The sequence below is a fragment of the Podarcis pityusensis genome (assembly GCF_964106645.2).
Source record: "Podarcis pityusensis genome assembly, chromosome: Z".
NCBI lineage: Eukaryota > Metazoa > Chordata > Lepidosauria > Squamata > Lacertidae > Podarcis > Podarcis pityusensis.
In genome coordinates, this window is record NC_138044.1 from 35,738,454 (window position 1) to 35,752,793 (window position 14,340).

General features: G+C 42.0%; 1 long non-coding RNA gene across 2 annotated transcripts in view; it reads right to left on the reverse strand.

Moving 5' to 3' along the window:
• Positions 1-10,485, reverse strand: part of LOC308468377 — a 28,106-nt gene extending 17,621 nt beyond the window's left edge. The window contains exons 1-3 of one of the 2 annotated variants that reach the window (XR_013981613.1): positions 10,407-10,485; positions 1,222-1,315; positions 784-927 (exon numbers count right to left, since the gene is read on the reverse strand). This is a non-coding gene — a long non-coding RNA (uncharacterized lncRNA). Of the gene's footprint in view, positions 1-706; positions 928-1,221; positions 1,316-10,406 lie in introns of those variants that run through there. The other variant, XR_013981614.1, reaches the window with a different exon arrangement.
• Between the last annotated feature and the right edge of the window lie 3,855 nt (positions 10,486-14,340).

Genomic DNA, 14,340 nt, shown 5'->3' on the forward strand with positions numbered 1-14,340 from the left:
CCAGGCTCCAAAACACCATCTGGCTGGCCACTGCGAGAAGAGGTTGCTGGACAAATGAACACTTGGCCTGATGCAACAGGGCTCTTCCTATGTGCTTAACTGTAGCAGGCAGAGAGATGAAGGCATGTGGGGAAGTGGGTGGGTGGAACATGGACAGCAGACATGACTCCATAGTAGCCAGATTAGGAGTCATAGCTATGACACTGCATAGTGGATCCAACCTAACAGTACTGAGTGAAGCCGCTTCTCAGCCTAATAGAGGTCTTTTAAGATCCCATTTAATTTCCTGAACACTTGCTCTTTCTTTTTGTTAGGACTCCCTGTACTTTCAGATGAAAGGGCTAGGTACCACTGGGATGACAAAGACCTGCTCACCTGGGGGCCACTACTGAATGAGACCCTGTAGTGCCAGTCTCCCAACAGCTAGAGAAACGGAGATCTGACTCTCCACACTCTCCTCCTCCTCTATTGACCCTCTCTAGAAATACAAAGTTTCTGTGGTATACAAGCAATAGAACTATAGCATAAAACTAAATCAGTTTTGAACAATTTACAAGAATCCTGCTGTTCACCCTTAAAAAAAGTATTGATATATACTCATTCAAGGTTTTTCTATGAAATTCCCTTTAATTAAATTCTCAGAGTAGCTTCAACTGAATGCTTGCAAAGATCCAAAGTTTTGTGCTCATTCAATCTGTATGCTTGCAAAAAAAAGGGGGGGTGCAAAGGGCCCTCCATCACTGCAGCTCTTCCCCTTCTTTGCCACAAAGCTCAGAAATTCACCTTCAGGTAGTAGATGGAAATGAGGTTGTGTGATGTTCTCAGGACCCAGATGAGAGACTTTTCCTGCCATGGTTCTCTAAGGATCTTTGTCCCAGCAGAAATGAACATTTCCCGCCTCAGGAAGCAGTTGCCCTGGTCCCATCCCTGGTGAGAAAAAACAACACTGTTTGGGACTGACATCACTTCTGCTGTTTCCCCATGAAGCTTCAGGGCCTTGGGGAAGGGGGAGGTAGAGCCAGTATGGGATGGTAGTTAGTGTACAGAACTAAATTGGAGGGGGTCAGAGGTCCAAATATCCACTTAGCCAGAAAGGTTGTTTGAGAGACCTTGGCCTAGCCTACCTTACAGGGTTTTTGTGAAGATAGCAGGGAGAGGCACCATGTACAAATCAAATAAGTAAAGGTGACCTGTTCTTCAGCATTGAAAAAATGTACTCACCCCTTTTGACTGGGTTGAAAGAGACTCAATTTCAAAGCCCCACTTAGCCATCTTTGAAACTCATCTTGTGCCAGTCAGTCTTGGACAAACCTACCTCCCAGAGTTGTGGTGACAAAATACATTAGAGACACTACCCTGAGTTTCATATAAAATGGGGGTAATGAAAAACCTTATTTTGTTTTATTTACTTCACAAAATTTATATACAGCTTGATTGTAATAAAACCTCTAACATAATAATACATTGCTACTGTCATATACAAGACATCAAGTGAGATGGGTTTTCCCACCTCTGCTTCCTGAGGTCTTTCTTCTGATGGAATTGGAAAGTGAACCTCAGATTTTTACAGACTTACTGCAAATCATGTGCCAGAATGCTAAACTACACCCTCTGTTTCTCTCCAAGCCTAGGCAATAGACTTCCTTCTGAAGATTAGTACAATCTCTTCCTCTCTTTTTGCACTTAAATAGACTTTTGAAAAGTGAATTGTGCTCTGGGCTGTCATGTGTGCCAACTGTGGAATATCCCGGCGTCTTCACATCTGTCAGCTCTTGCCAAGGATGCGTTAAGTGCCGTGATGAATTCTGGCAGCTGCCCACTAATATCATCAGCAAGTTTGTTTGCGGGGAAATAAGTGAAAAGATCCTTGACAAGTGACTGCAATTGCTTGGATCATTAGGCTACTTCATGCACAGATGGAATTGCAACGAAAATTAATAGAAGGTGGCAGGTTCTTGCTTTCCTCCTCCCTTCACCCCACACTTGGCAATCTTTAAGATGCCTTCTGAAGCTGCCTGGCTGAAGCAACTTACATCTGTGGCTTTTTGCTTTTGTGTTGTGGACCCAATTTTGCAGCTGGCTCAACAATAGACTGAGTGTGTCATATTTAAAATGAAGGGTGCTGAAAGCTTCTACCTTCATTCAGCTAGACACTTTGCTTTAAACCCCTGGTCCAGGGGTCTAATTTGGCCCAGCAGGGGTTCCAATTTGGCTCATGTGGCTTTTTCCCCACCAAATCATTTTCCTCATCTGAAGTCACATGTGAAATCAGGTGAGGGGCAGGTGGATACTCAGTTGCCAGTTTGCAGTCAGAAGGCTTAACATCCACTTCTGATTGTGCATTGGCAAGGAAGATTTTCTGTCACCCCCAATCAGCTAATTGGTGGTGAGGGTAAGCCAACTGGAATCGGCTGTGCTACTACCAATCCTGTGCAGGCCAATCCCAATAGCAGAGTTTGAAGTCAGCGCCTATCATTGTGAATTTTGAAGGATGGTTGTGTTTTGGGTTGTGTATTGTTTTGGGAAATGCAAATTAGATAGGTTTGCCTTTCAATGTGAACTGAATCAAATGATGGTTCAGACTCGTTGCACTGAACTGAGAAAGATGCCAGAGTTAAGCACTGGCTCAAAAGTGAATGATGCTAATCCTTCTGTTCTTACACCACATTCCAGTGTGATACCATGTGTGCTACCCCAACAACAGTAGGCTTCCTGCTCAGAACATTACCACACATACACAAGTTTCTAGGTGCCAAACCAAAGATTTAAGAAGGTGCAAGGCCCTGCTAAATGTTGTTATTCTTCAGAAAATTCCACCAGAAGTCCTCAAATGGTTTACCTGTGAAGGAACACCAAAATCTTCTTCAAACTAAGGTTTGATTTCAATATGAAAGCTAGCTGAATGATAACCATAGTTGCTTTCAAACTGAAGGCCATGTAAGGAACATGTGATCATGTAGCCAATAGTTTGGGGAAATGAGAGTTGTAGTCTTTCAACATCTGGAGACATCCACAATTTCCCCTCATTTGGCCTAAAACAAGGGTAGCTAATATGGTGCCCTCCAAATATTGTTGGCCTGCAACTCATAATTCCCAGCCAGAATGACCAGTGTTCAGGTATGATGGGAGTTGTAGTCCAGTACATAGGCTACTGGTGAGTTTCATTTCCATACACATCTGGCATCACATTTGAAAATGAACCTTTGGTTTTAACAGGAGTTAGAGATACAGTTGTGAACAATAGATTTATCAACAGTGATCAGTGATAGTAACCAAATGATATTTTCTTGTTTAGAAACAATAATACTCTTGAGCACCATGTGCTTGGATACAAAAGATCATGGATTGCTGCCATCTTTATCCCCAGCTTAAACCATCTGCTAGAAAATTCTAAGTCCCAGTATGGAATTATTTTTTGTTAGGTTTAAAACCAGACCAGGGTCTAGTGATTCCATCCTATGAGACTTGTCATGATCCCCTTTATTCATCTTGCCCCAGCTGGCTTTCTAGCAAGTGTGTATGCTCTGGGACATGAGGACAGGAACAGTTGGTCCAAGTTATGAAACCAAGGTCAAGGCTAACATTCACTTCCCTTCTGAGTAAAACAGCAGCCGACTAAGCCTAAAATACATGTGTGAGGAAAGGCTGTTCATCAATTACAGTCGGTTAACTTTCTCTCTCTCTCTAGCAAGTCTTTGTAAAATTGACACTGCAATTGTCTGCAATTAAAATGCCAGCTGGAACAATAAAAATCTCAGGAGTGAAAATCAGTAGAGTCGATGGACAAAGTACAGCAGACATCTTAAAATTGAGAGGTTTTACTGCCTTATAAAACAAAGTGTACCATGTTGACTAATGCTCAGAATGTAGACACTAAAATCAGGCACTCGTAGACTGTCCCCTGTGAGTCACAAACATAAAAAGTGCAAACAGAAATGCCATCTCTGCTGTCCTTTGATAGTGGTTTCCCCTCTAAAATGAGAATTTTGAAGACCACTTTCATGGTAAGGGATGTGAAAATAAAGTAAAATCCTGGCTTCTAACTTCACCCATCTTGGGAAACTTGGTTTACGTGATAGAAAATGAAGGATGCAAACATCATTCATTGATTATTTATTTAGTAGACGGTTCTTTTAAGAAGCAAGAATCCACCTTTCCTCTTACAAGGTGCTTGGGCAAGCTTACGTTTAAATAAAAGTGAGACAAAAATACATTAAAATACTAATAACATATTAATAAAAGAAAAATGCCCACAACAAAAACAAATTATAACTGTGAAATGAAAAGCCCATCAAACAGAAGGTGAGCCAAATGATGAGTCTGATCTTGGCAGTGAAAATCTGTACACAAAGGGCCAAATGGAATCACAGGCCACATTCACACCATACGTTTAAAGCATTATTATACCACTTTAATGGTAATGGGCTCCCCAAAGAATCATGGGAACTATGCTTTGTTAAATATGCTGAAAACTGTTAGGAGACCCCCATTCCTCTCACGGAACCAAATTCCCAGAGAATGCTAGGTATCGTTGTGGGTGAAGGACTCTGTGTGAGAGGCAGGGAATGGAAGATCTCCCAGGGTGAGATGCTGGGAGAAGCAAAGCAATCTCCCAGGTGAAAGCTGGAAGGGTTCACATATTTTTATGTGGGACAAGAGTTAACATCTACCTGTGATAGAGGACTTTGCATTATTCCTTTCCTTTTTGTTTTTATTTTTGTTTAGATTGGTTCATTTTTTATTGTGATGTATTATGAAAATTCTTAATAATATCATAGCATATCTATCTATCTACAGTGGTGCCTCGCAAGACGAAATTAATCCGTTCCGCGAGTGTCTTCGTCTAGCGGTTTTTTCGTCTTGCGAAGCAACCCTATTAGCGGCTTAGCGGATTAGCGCTATTAGCGGTTTAGCGGCTATTAAAGGCTTATCGGCTTATCGGCTTAGCCGCTAAAAGGCTACTAAAGGCTTAGCGGCTTAGAAAAAGGGGGGGGAAAGCGGAAAAAAAATCTCAAGACTCGCAAGACATTTTCGTCTTGCGAAGCAAGCCCATAGGGAAATTCGTCCTGCGAAGCAACTCAAAAACGGAAAACCCTTTCGTCTAGCGGGTTTTCCGTCTTGCGAGGCATTCGTCTTGCGGGGCACCACTGTATCATCTATCTATCTATCTATCTATCTATCTATCTATCTATCATCTATTTAATGAGTTGAAGGAAGAACGTGGGACAGCTGGGCTTTCTAAAGATGGATGGCGTCTTCCCATCTCTCTCCTTCTTTTAGTATTGTTTTTCTGAATCATTCTTGTGTAAGGAAAGCCACAATAATTGTTTGTTCAGGCATGTACAGCTCTTCTAAGAACAGTTTCAGGTAACCAATTAGTTCATTTAATTACGTTTATACAGAGATCTGGCAAAGATCTCTGAAAACATTGTCACTGTGCCATGAAATACTTTGCCCTCTCTCACATAAAATAAACAAGTATTGGCTTACATTTAGTATTTAATTTCAACAACAGACAGCATAAGGCTGCCTAAAGAATCAAACTTCTTTAGATGGAATGGAGCACCTGCCAAATTTAATTTAGCGACTCTGCTGGCACACCTTCCTTTCCATTAAAACTACCTTTCAAAGCTGACCAGCCAAAAACCACATGCTATCTGAGATCTATAAAGCTGATCAAGGTATGTTAATTAAACACATAACAACATATTCGTTTGTTTTTAAAAAGGGGGGGTGAATCTAGATTTAATCATACTCAGAGTAGACCTAGTGAAATCAATGGGAATTAAGCCTATTGATTTTGCCGTACCTATTCAAATTATGACAAAGTCTGGATCCAGCCCAATAGTTATTTCTTTTCTTCAGATATAGAATGTCTGGAAGTCTAGTAATTCCAAAGCATCTTTTAAACACTGAATTGTGTTCAACAAAGTTTTGCTCTTAATAGACCCAATGGAATTAATGATCATGACGTTTTCCTGTCCAATAATTTCAATGGGTTTACTCTGAGTAAAACTTAGTTGACTGCAACCCACTCACTTTCAGTGGCATGCAGCTAAGTTCTATATTGCAAGTAACCTAACTTACCTATGTTCACTAATTTCAAAGTGTCTTTTCTCAGTAATGTGTAGTTAAATATCACATTATGTGCAGAATAAACACATGTGGGGATGGCATTGTTGTAGTTTTGAAACAGACTTGTTTTATATTCTTATTTATTTATTTACAACACTATATATACTTATGAAGAGAAAGAAGGAAAACGATATCCATCAACGTGGCAAATCCAAGCATGATTAATAAAACAAATACCTTCAATTAATTCATAAATTATATGCAGTGAAATTCCTTAACTCAAAGCCAACAACATATACACTGATTAAATAATTTCATTTTCTTTCCCAAGAAATTAGGAAGCTACAACTATTAATTATCAAACTATCATACTATTGTTGAAGGATTTGTTTTATATTTTAATTGTGGATGTTTAATGTTTTGAAGCAAATGTTCTATTGTGTGTCTTAATTATGTGTGGACATTTTCATATTTGATTTTATGTTTCTGAAATGATTAGAAATGATTTTGGCATGTAAGCAGTCAATAAAACAAACAATCAAATAACTGTGGTAGCAGGCTCCACATTTTGACTGGAACCTTTGGCCATCCAGATGTTGCTAAACCATAACTTCCATCAGCCCCAATAAGCATGGACAATGGCTAAGGATGGTGGGAGTTTTAGTGCAGCAACACCTGCAGTGCCTAAGGTCTCCTACACCTGCATTAGAACATAGGGTAGTCACTTAGAAATCAGCTGCTCAGCACTTATAGCAACTCTGCTGAGATCAGCTGCACTACAGAATTTCTCAGTATAGTGTATAGCTGGATGGCATTCAACCCCCCCAAATTAGCAGGCCGATCTCTGAACGTTCTTCTGTATGCAGATGACGCCGCACTTCTTGCCAGATCCCCTATTGGACTGAGGAGAATGTTGCAAGCTCTACATGAATACTGTGATCAGCATGAGCTCCAACCCAACTATGCTAAGACCAAGATCATGGTCTTCTCTGCCCGACCGAGACTCCATCGATGGTTGATGAACGGGATCCCCCTAGAGCAGGTTAACTGCTTTAAATATCTGGGACAAGTAATACGGTCAAATAGGTCTTTTCTGGCCCATAGAGACTATATAACAACTAACGCATCTAAAGCAGCCATCCAGATTAGATCTGTATATGCTAAGAATCAAGATAGCTTTGAGACTCTTTCAAATGAAAGTCCTCCCCCTTCTTTTGGTGGGCATCTCTTTAGGCTCCCGTAGGGATTTTTTGAAACTGGATTCTATCCAAACGCGATTCCTTAGAGCCATCCTTAGGATTCCCCCCTCGGTAGCGGGTGCGGTTATGAGATAAGAGGTCGGCTGGCAAGCTCTACGGTATGTGGCCTTGAAGACGAAGCTCTGGCTATGGCTCAAGCTTTGTTTTAAACCAGTGGGTATTGCCCCCTTGATATTGAGGGACGATTTCCAATCATCGTGGGAAAGGGAGGTCATCAATGAGGTTCAATCCTGCGGATTGTCTCTCCTTTACTTTGAGTCCATGACGTACAATCAAGCTAGAGCTGTGATCTCCTGGAGACTGAGTGACATTGCCAGACAAGAGGACATAGCCCAGGTAAAACCAGGGATGTTCCTAGGGGACCAGATTTATCGGACCATACCAGCCCCCTACCTTGCAGAAATCCACTACGTGGAATACCGTAGACTTCTTACAGCGGCTAGATTAAAGGTCCTTGACTCTGCGATATTGTGGGGAAGGTACAGAGGAGTACCATACGCCCAGAGAACCTGTCATTGTGCCATGGGTGTGGTTGAGTCCACCGAACACATTCTCTTGACTTGCCCTTCTTATGCAGAGCTTAGACAAAATTTTATAGACCCACTCTTATGTCAATTCAGCTTCCTACCCGGAGAAAACCAGGTTTTACACTTGCTGAATAACACCACTAGAGCTATACCTTCCTTGGTGGCCAAATTTCTCTTCTTAGCTTTTAAGCGTCGCAAGACTATAATGGACTGTATTGATATGGGGCTATCTGTTTAGCCCATTTTAGTGTTGGCTAAGTTTTAAAATCTTCCTGGATGTTTTTAACTGTGTATTGACAAAATGTACTTTTTTCTGACTGACGGTCGAATAAAAATGATGACTGACTGACTGACTGGATGGCATTCAACTAATGCACAGAAGAAAAGTCCCTCAAACCTACATAGACAATCAGACCATGTGAGGTTCATGCCACTGGTTGCTAAGCAACATCCCCACCAGTCTTCCTCTTGGCTGGTTGGCTTTAACATTAACAAAACTAACCCTTAAGTCACAAACTGATCTATTCCTGCTGCTGCTTCCAACCCCACCTGCCTGTCAAAATCGCTTATGGAGTTGTGCATGCCAGAATGTGACCCGCTAGGGTAGATCTTGTTCCCTATCTCTAAGTTATAGGGAAGACATTAGTTCTAATACAATTATAATTAGTCCAATCACAAGGCTGGATAAAGGGGATATTGGAAGTTAATTAACTCAAAATACTGAGTCATTACAGACATTGAGGAAGGTCAATAGCTCAGAGATTGAGCATTTGCTTTGGATGTAGAAACTCCCATATTCTGCTTCTAGCATCTTCTGGTAGGGCAGTCTGAAAACTTGTAGAGCTGTGTGGACAATACTGAGCTAGATAGACCAACAGCCTGACTCACTATTAGGCACTAACATATCAATACAAGTTCCCTACCGTATGGTGGCAAGGTGGTTACAAGAATCACTGGCCAATGAGAACCCACTGCCTATTTAATGCGATGCCCCTCATGCGACGGGGGGGGGGCTGCATATTCCATATGGTACCTCCATTTGTGTTGTAGATAGGCACAACAAGAGTCAAACAAAGAGCCAGTACATATCAACCACCCTCTTTCCACCCATCTCACTGTACTCCAATTCAATGCAGACATGCAAAAGTCCCACTGAAATTAATGGGGCATAAATTAGTCAGAACTAATTGACTTCAATGGGATTTGACTGGATTTGGGCCAGGCTATTTTGTTATTATATGGAGGGTATTATCTGTGTGTGTTGATGTGGCTGTTTCCATATGTGTGAGGCCTGAAACAATTGTCATGGCCACCCTCCAAAGCTCAATAACTTTGCCCCCCCTCCCGGCCCCAAAAGAAAAGCTCAAAAACTTTTGTGGATTTTCACTTTTTGAAATATGGCAACCCTAGTCTACATGATTTGATCTATTCTGGTGCCATTTTGAGAGGGAACTTTGTTGTCAGTGTAATAGACCTTTTTTCCTCCTTGCCCAGAAAACATACAGTGGTACCTCGGGTTAAGTACTTAATTCATTCCGGAGGTCCGTTCTTAACCTGAAACTGTTCTTAACCTGAAGCACCACTTTAGCTAATGGGGCCTCCTGCTGCTGCCGCGCCGCCGGAGCACGATTTCTGTTCTCAGCCTGAAGCAAAGTTCTTAACCCGAGGTATTATTTTTGGGTTAGCGGAGTCTGTAACCTGAAGCGTGTGTAACCTGAGGTACCACTGTATTGAATTTTGGCACAGCGAATGAGCTTTGCACTTTCTCCTTAAGTTAAGACCAGCATTGACACTCCATTTCTTCTCTTCTGATCACTTGAACTAGAAGAACCCATGTTATAAGCCTGTGTTAGGAGCCCTGCCAGACAGCTGCATATATCCCTTTTTAATAACCGGTTATGTTACCAACTCCTGTGTGAAGCATGAGTGAGTAATTGGCATTTAGCAGAAAACTCACCCGTTACACATTGTTCCTGCCAATAGCAAACTCAGGTGGTCAAGTGAAACTGTGCCACCTCAAAATAAGGCAGTGTTTTCTACATTCTTATGGGAGCCAAAATTATGTTTGCAAGCAAAATGTAAAATATTTTTAAAGCCACAGGCTGACAAGAACCTGTGTCTTTATGTGACATAGGAAAAACTGAAAGGGACATTAAAATAAAAGGGAATTAAATTGAAAGAGAATTAAAATAAAGAGGGGGGGGAGGAAAGGAAACTGGTTTGCTCAGGCCTCCTAATACAGGGCTGGGGAACCTTTCTAGCTGTCAACTTTCAGATTTGAAAATAAGGGGTCAGCAGCCTCAAAAGTAACGGATCTGCAGCCTCACCTGTCCCGGGGACAGTCTACGGGATATCTAACAATCCGGGATAGCACTGGGAAGCAGCGCTGGAATAAGGGAATTTCCCGCAAAAAAAGGGAAGGTTGACAGCTATGGCTGGAGGGCCATATTTATTTCTGCAGGTGGCAAAAACTGAAACAGGTGTGACTCTTACTTTTGTACAGTAGTTTGCTTTCTTGCCATGCAAAAATAAGTTTTCTACATGCCTTCACATTTGCATATCTTCATCCTCCAAATGGAAGAACAAGAGGCATTGCTGCAATTCAGGCCAAAGCACTCAAGGAGGTGTAGAGCAGGACTGGTGAGAGATGCAGCCTGGGTAGGGGAGGTGTGGCCTGAGGAGGAGGGTAGGTCCTGAAGGCTGAATAGAGAGACTTGGAAGGTCACATTTTGGCCCCCAAGCCTGAGGTTTTCCACCCCTGCCCTAATTGTAGATATCCTGGAAGTAGAATAGATCCTGGAAGTAGAAATAGACTGGGTATGATAAACTGGTCCAGACCTGGGCCTCTAGCATGACAGCAGGAAGAGTCTCAGAGGAGTAGAGGGAAATATGTGCTTTTCCACATCCTTCTATGAAGCTTGAACAGGACTATAAGGTTTCTATTCCAGATGGGAAATTCAGCTTGGTTTGGATTTTAATGTGAGCTTATATCATTGACAGTTTCCAAAACAATATGCACAATGATCACATACCCTCCAACATTTCTCCGATGAAAATAGGGTCGTCTCATTCCATAATGATAATTTTACGATTTATACCCCACAAATCTTACTGGGTTGGCCCAGCCGCTCTGGGCAGCTTCCAACATATATAAAAACATTTAAAAAAAACCTTCCTTATACAGGATTGCCTTCAGACTGCTTGGGGGTCAGATAACTCCATACCCTGCAACATTTCTCCAGTAAAATAGGGACATCCTAAGGAAAAGTGCTAGCACACAGTGCAAGTAGATAAATATGTTCGCCAGAAGCAGCTTAGTCATGTTGGCCACATGACCTGGAAAAATTGTCTGCAACCCCAGAGTCGTTTGCGACTGGACTTAATTGTCAGGGGTCCCTTTACCCTTACCTTTAAGGAAAGGTGGGACATTATGGGATCAAATCAGAAACCAGGGCGGCTTCTCTAAATCAGGGATGTCCCTGGAAAATAGGGACACTTGGAGGGTCTGCAATCACAATTTCCAACTTCACATTTTACAAAATGCAGCCATACATTAAAAGATGCACTTCTCCAATTTCTGTGATGTGATTCTTCAGTTTAATAATAAATACAAAAATGTATACCAGGGTACAATTGTGCATAAAAACATGTTAAGTGAATAAGATACAAAAATGCATTACGCAGTGGATAATTGCTTGCAAAAATTTCCTTATCAGGCACAAATGTGTACAGAAATCTGCTTGTTAAAAGAACTTTGCAGTAAAATGCTGATGAATTTTCATGATAGCTTGAATGTTGGGTTGAAATAAACGACAGACGAGTGACAAGTGTCATATGGGAGGCATCTGCCGAGCATGTCTCGGCGAGTCCCTTTTATTGAATATTACAGCATTGCCACATGTGTGCTTGTTGCTGATTGGTTAACACAAATACAATGCAAGGGCATTAATCATCAATAGATTAAAGTTTGGGAAAGGGAACACATGGTTAGACAGGTATGAAAACCTCCTTATTAAACTATTACTAGTGATTGATATTGCATGACTTAATAGATGTGGTCAACCACGCGTTAAGAACAGGTCAGGGTACGATGTTTCATGAACTCAATGTGAACTGAACATTCTAGGGTGGATGTGCAGAAGCAGAACTTCCCATCATCTCCCCCTTCCTTTTTTTTTTTTTTTTTTTGCGAGATGTTGCTATGTGATTTCAGGGTGGATGGGACAAAAATACTTCGGGATACGTGGTTTGCCCGCGCATGCCCGAAGTAAGTCTGCCCACATCTCCCCTATTATTTACTGTTGGTGTTGCCACTTCGCATAGTAGGCAGCAATGATTTTATTAGGTGGCTGAGGAGGAAAAAGAAACTGAGACCAAAGACGCATGAGACCATTGGATGCATTGGATGAAGCAGCATAGCAAAATTAATATACAAATTATGACAATAGCATATTGAAAAAGATTACGAAGCCAATTCAGGTTTGGCAACCAGCCAGTGAGCCACTGGGCGAACAAATCCCAGAGGCCAGAAAATCCAACGTCCTGTTTAATGTGATGTGTAAGATTTTGCAAATGAGAGATTTGCTTTTGAATGGCTTTAGAATTATCAGTAATATTGAAACAACACATGTCATTCACTTGTTCACAGCCATAATGATGAAGCATGAGCAAATAGTCAATGGCAGCACAATTTTATAGAAGTCCATGATGAAGTTCACTCTGTTCTTTATTCAAAAGGTGAAGAGCTTGTGAAGTAAAATTCAGAGCTTTTGCTGCGGAGCAAGCTAAAGAGTTAATGTTCATACTATTCCGTACAGCCAATCCAGGGACTCCTAAGAGAGAAACAGCTAAGGAAATATATTCAGATCTACTGGGAAGAGAAACAGAATCATCACAATCATTAGTCAATTCCACAGAGCGGCGATATCGAGAGCGGGACAAATGATGCTTTTTGGGTAAAATGATGGACAAACGGCTTAAACAGCAGGGTGTGCCATGGCTGATGTTTGCTGGAATATAGCCTGGGCACGACCAGAACTAGCCTTCAGGCAGCTCTGTATATTTATATACATTGCGGTAGGACTTTCCATTGATACCGTTCCGTGGGCTGGCTGTTATTTAACACAGGAACAGTGAAAGCAAAGAATTTACGATCCTTCTCCTGTAAAGGGATGGAGAAGAAGCAATCTTGCAAATCTATGTTAGCCAATTGATAAGAATGGGGGATCACATTCGGATTAGGCAGACCACACTGCAAAGGCCCCATGGGTTCAAGGATGTCATTAATCTTCCTTAAATCCTGGAGAAATCTCCATTTCCCACTTCTCTTTTTTATGACGAAGATGGGGGTGTTATAGGGGCTAACAGAGAATTCAATATGGTCTGCCAATAATTGTTCATTCACCAATTGTTTTAAAGCAAGCAGCTTTCCCCCTCTTATGGGCCATTGTTCCACCCATACAGGGGTGGTGGAGGTCCAGTTGAGGGGGAGTGCAAGCTTACTCATTAAATTGAATGGTAGCTTGTAATTGTAGTAGTAGATCTCTGCCCCACAGACTGAGGTGGATTTTCAGCACACAGGGCTGGATGTATGCCAAGGTTTCAGAGCTATCAGGCAGAGAAACAGGCAACCACTGTACGCTTTTGGAAGAGGTTTGAGGTCCACCCACACCCCAAACTGCAGAGGCAGACTCAAGGGGCCACGTGGGGTCCCAGCAATTGCTGGATATGACAGAAATGTCTGCGCCCGTGTCAATCAAGCCTTCCAGAACTTTGCCATTGATTTTATACTTACGAAGAAGTTTCTGTTCACCAATCCTCTGGATTACAGCTAACAGCTGTGGAGAGAGGGGAGAGAACTGGTGCAAGTTACTATCCATAATAGAAGCAGTAGGATGAGAAGGGAGCACTACCAAATGGCCCAAGACGGCAGAGGGCTCTCTATTTGTCCTGGCCCGAGAGCTGGGCCCCTATGGAGTTTCCCGAATTCCTGCACTGATTTGCCCAATGATAGCCTTTTCCGCATTTTGGGCATTTTTTGGAAGGTTTAGCCTTATCGGCATCACCATTCCTGCTTGCTCCCCCGCCAGGGGCTCTGCATTGTTTAGCAAAATGACCTGGGCGTTTGCAATTGAAGCAATTGCCCGTGGGCTTATTGTCAGCCTGGATGGCACCGGCAAGCAAAGACATCGCGTGGCTCTGGCTGCCAAAATCTGCACAGGTTTGAATCATATCGGCCAGGTCATATTTGGGGCGGTGTATGATTGACTGCAAAGCCTTCTTGCAATCGATGTTTGCATTTTCAAAGGCCAATTTTTTCATCAATTCATTTTGAGCTGTAGGGTCATCAATCTGCCTGGTGATTGATTCTTTCAATCTGTCTATAAATTGATGGTAAGGCTCCGAATGTTGTTGCTTAATATTAACGAAGGAGCTCAGTGGTTGCCCTGAGACAGGGACTTTCCAAAAGGCGCATTGTA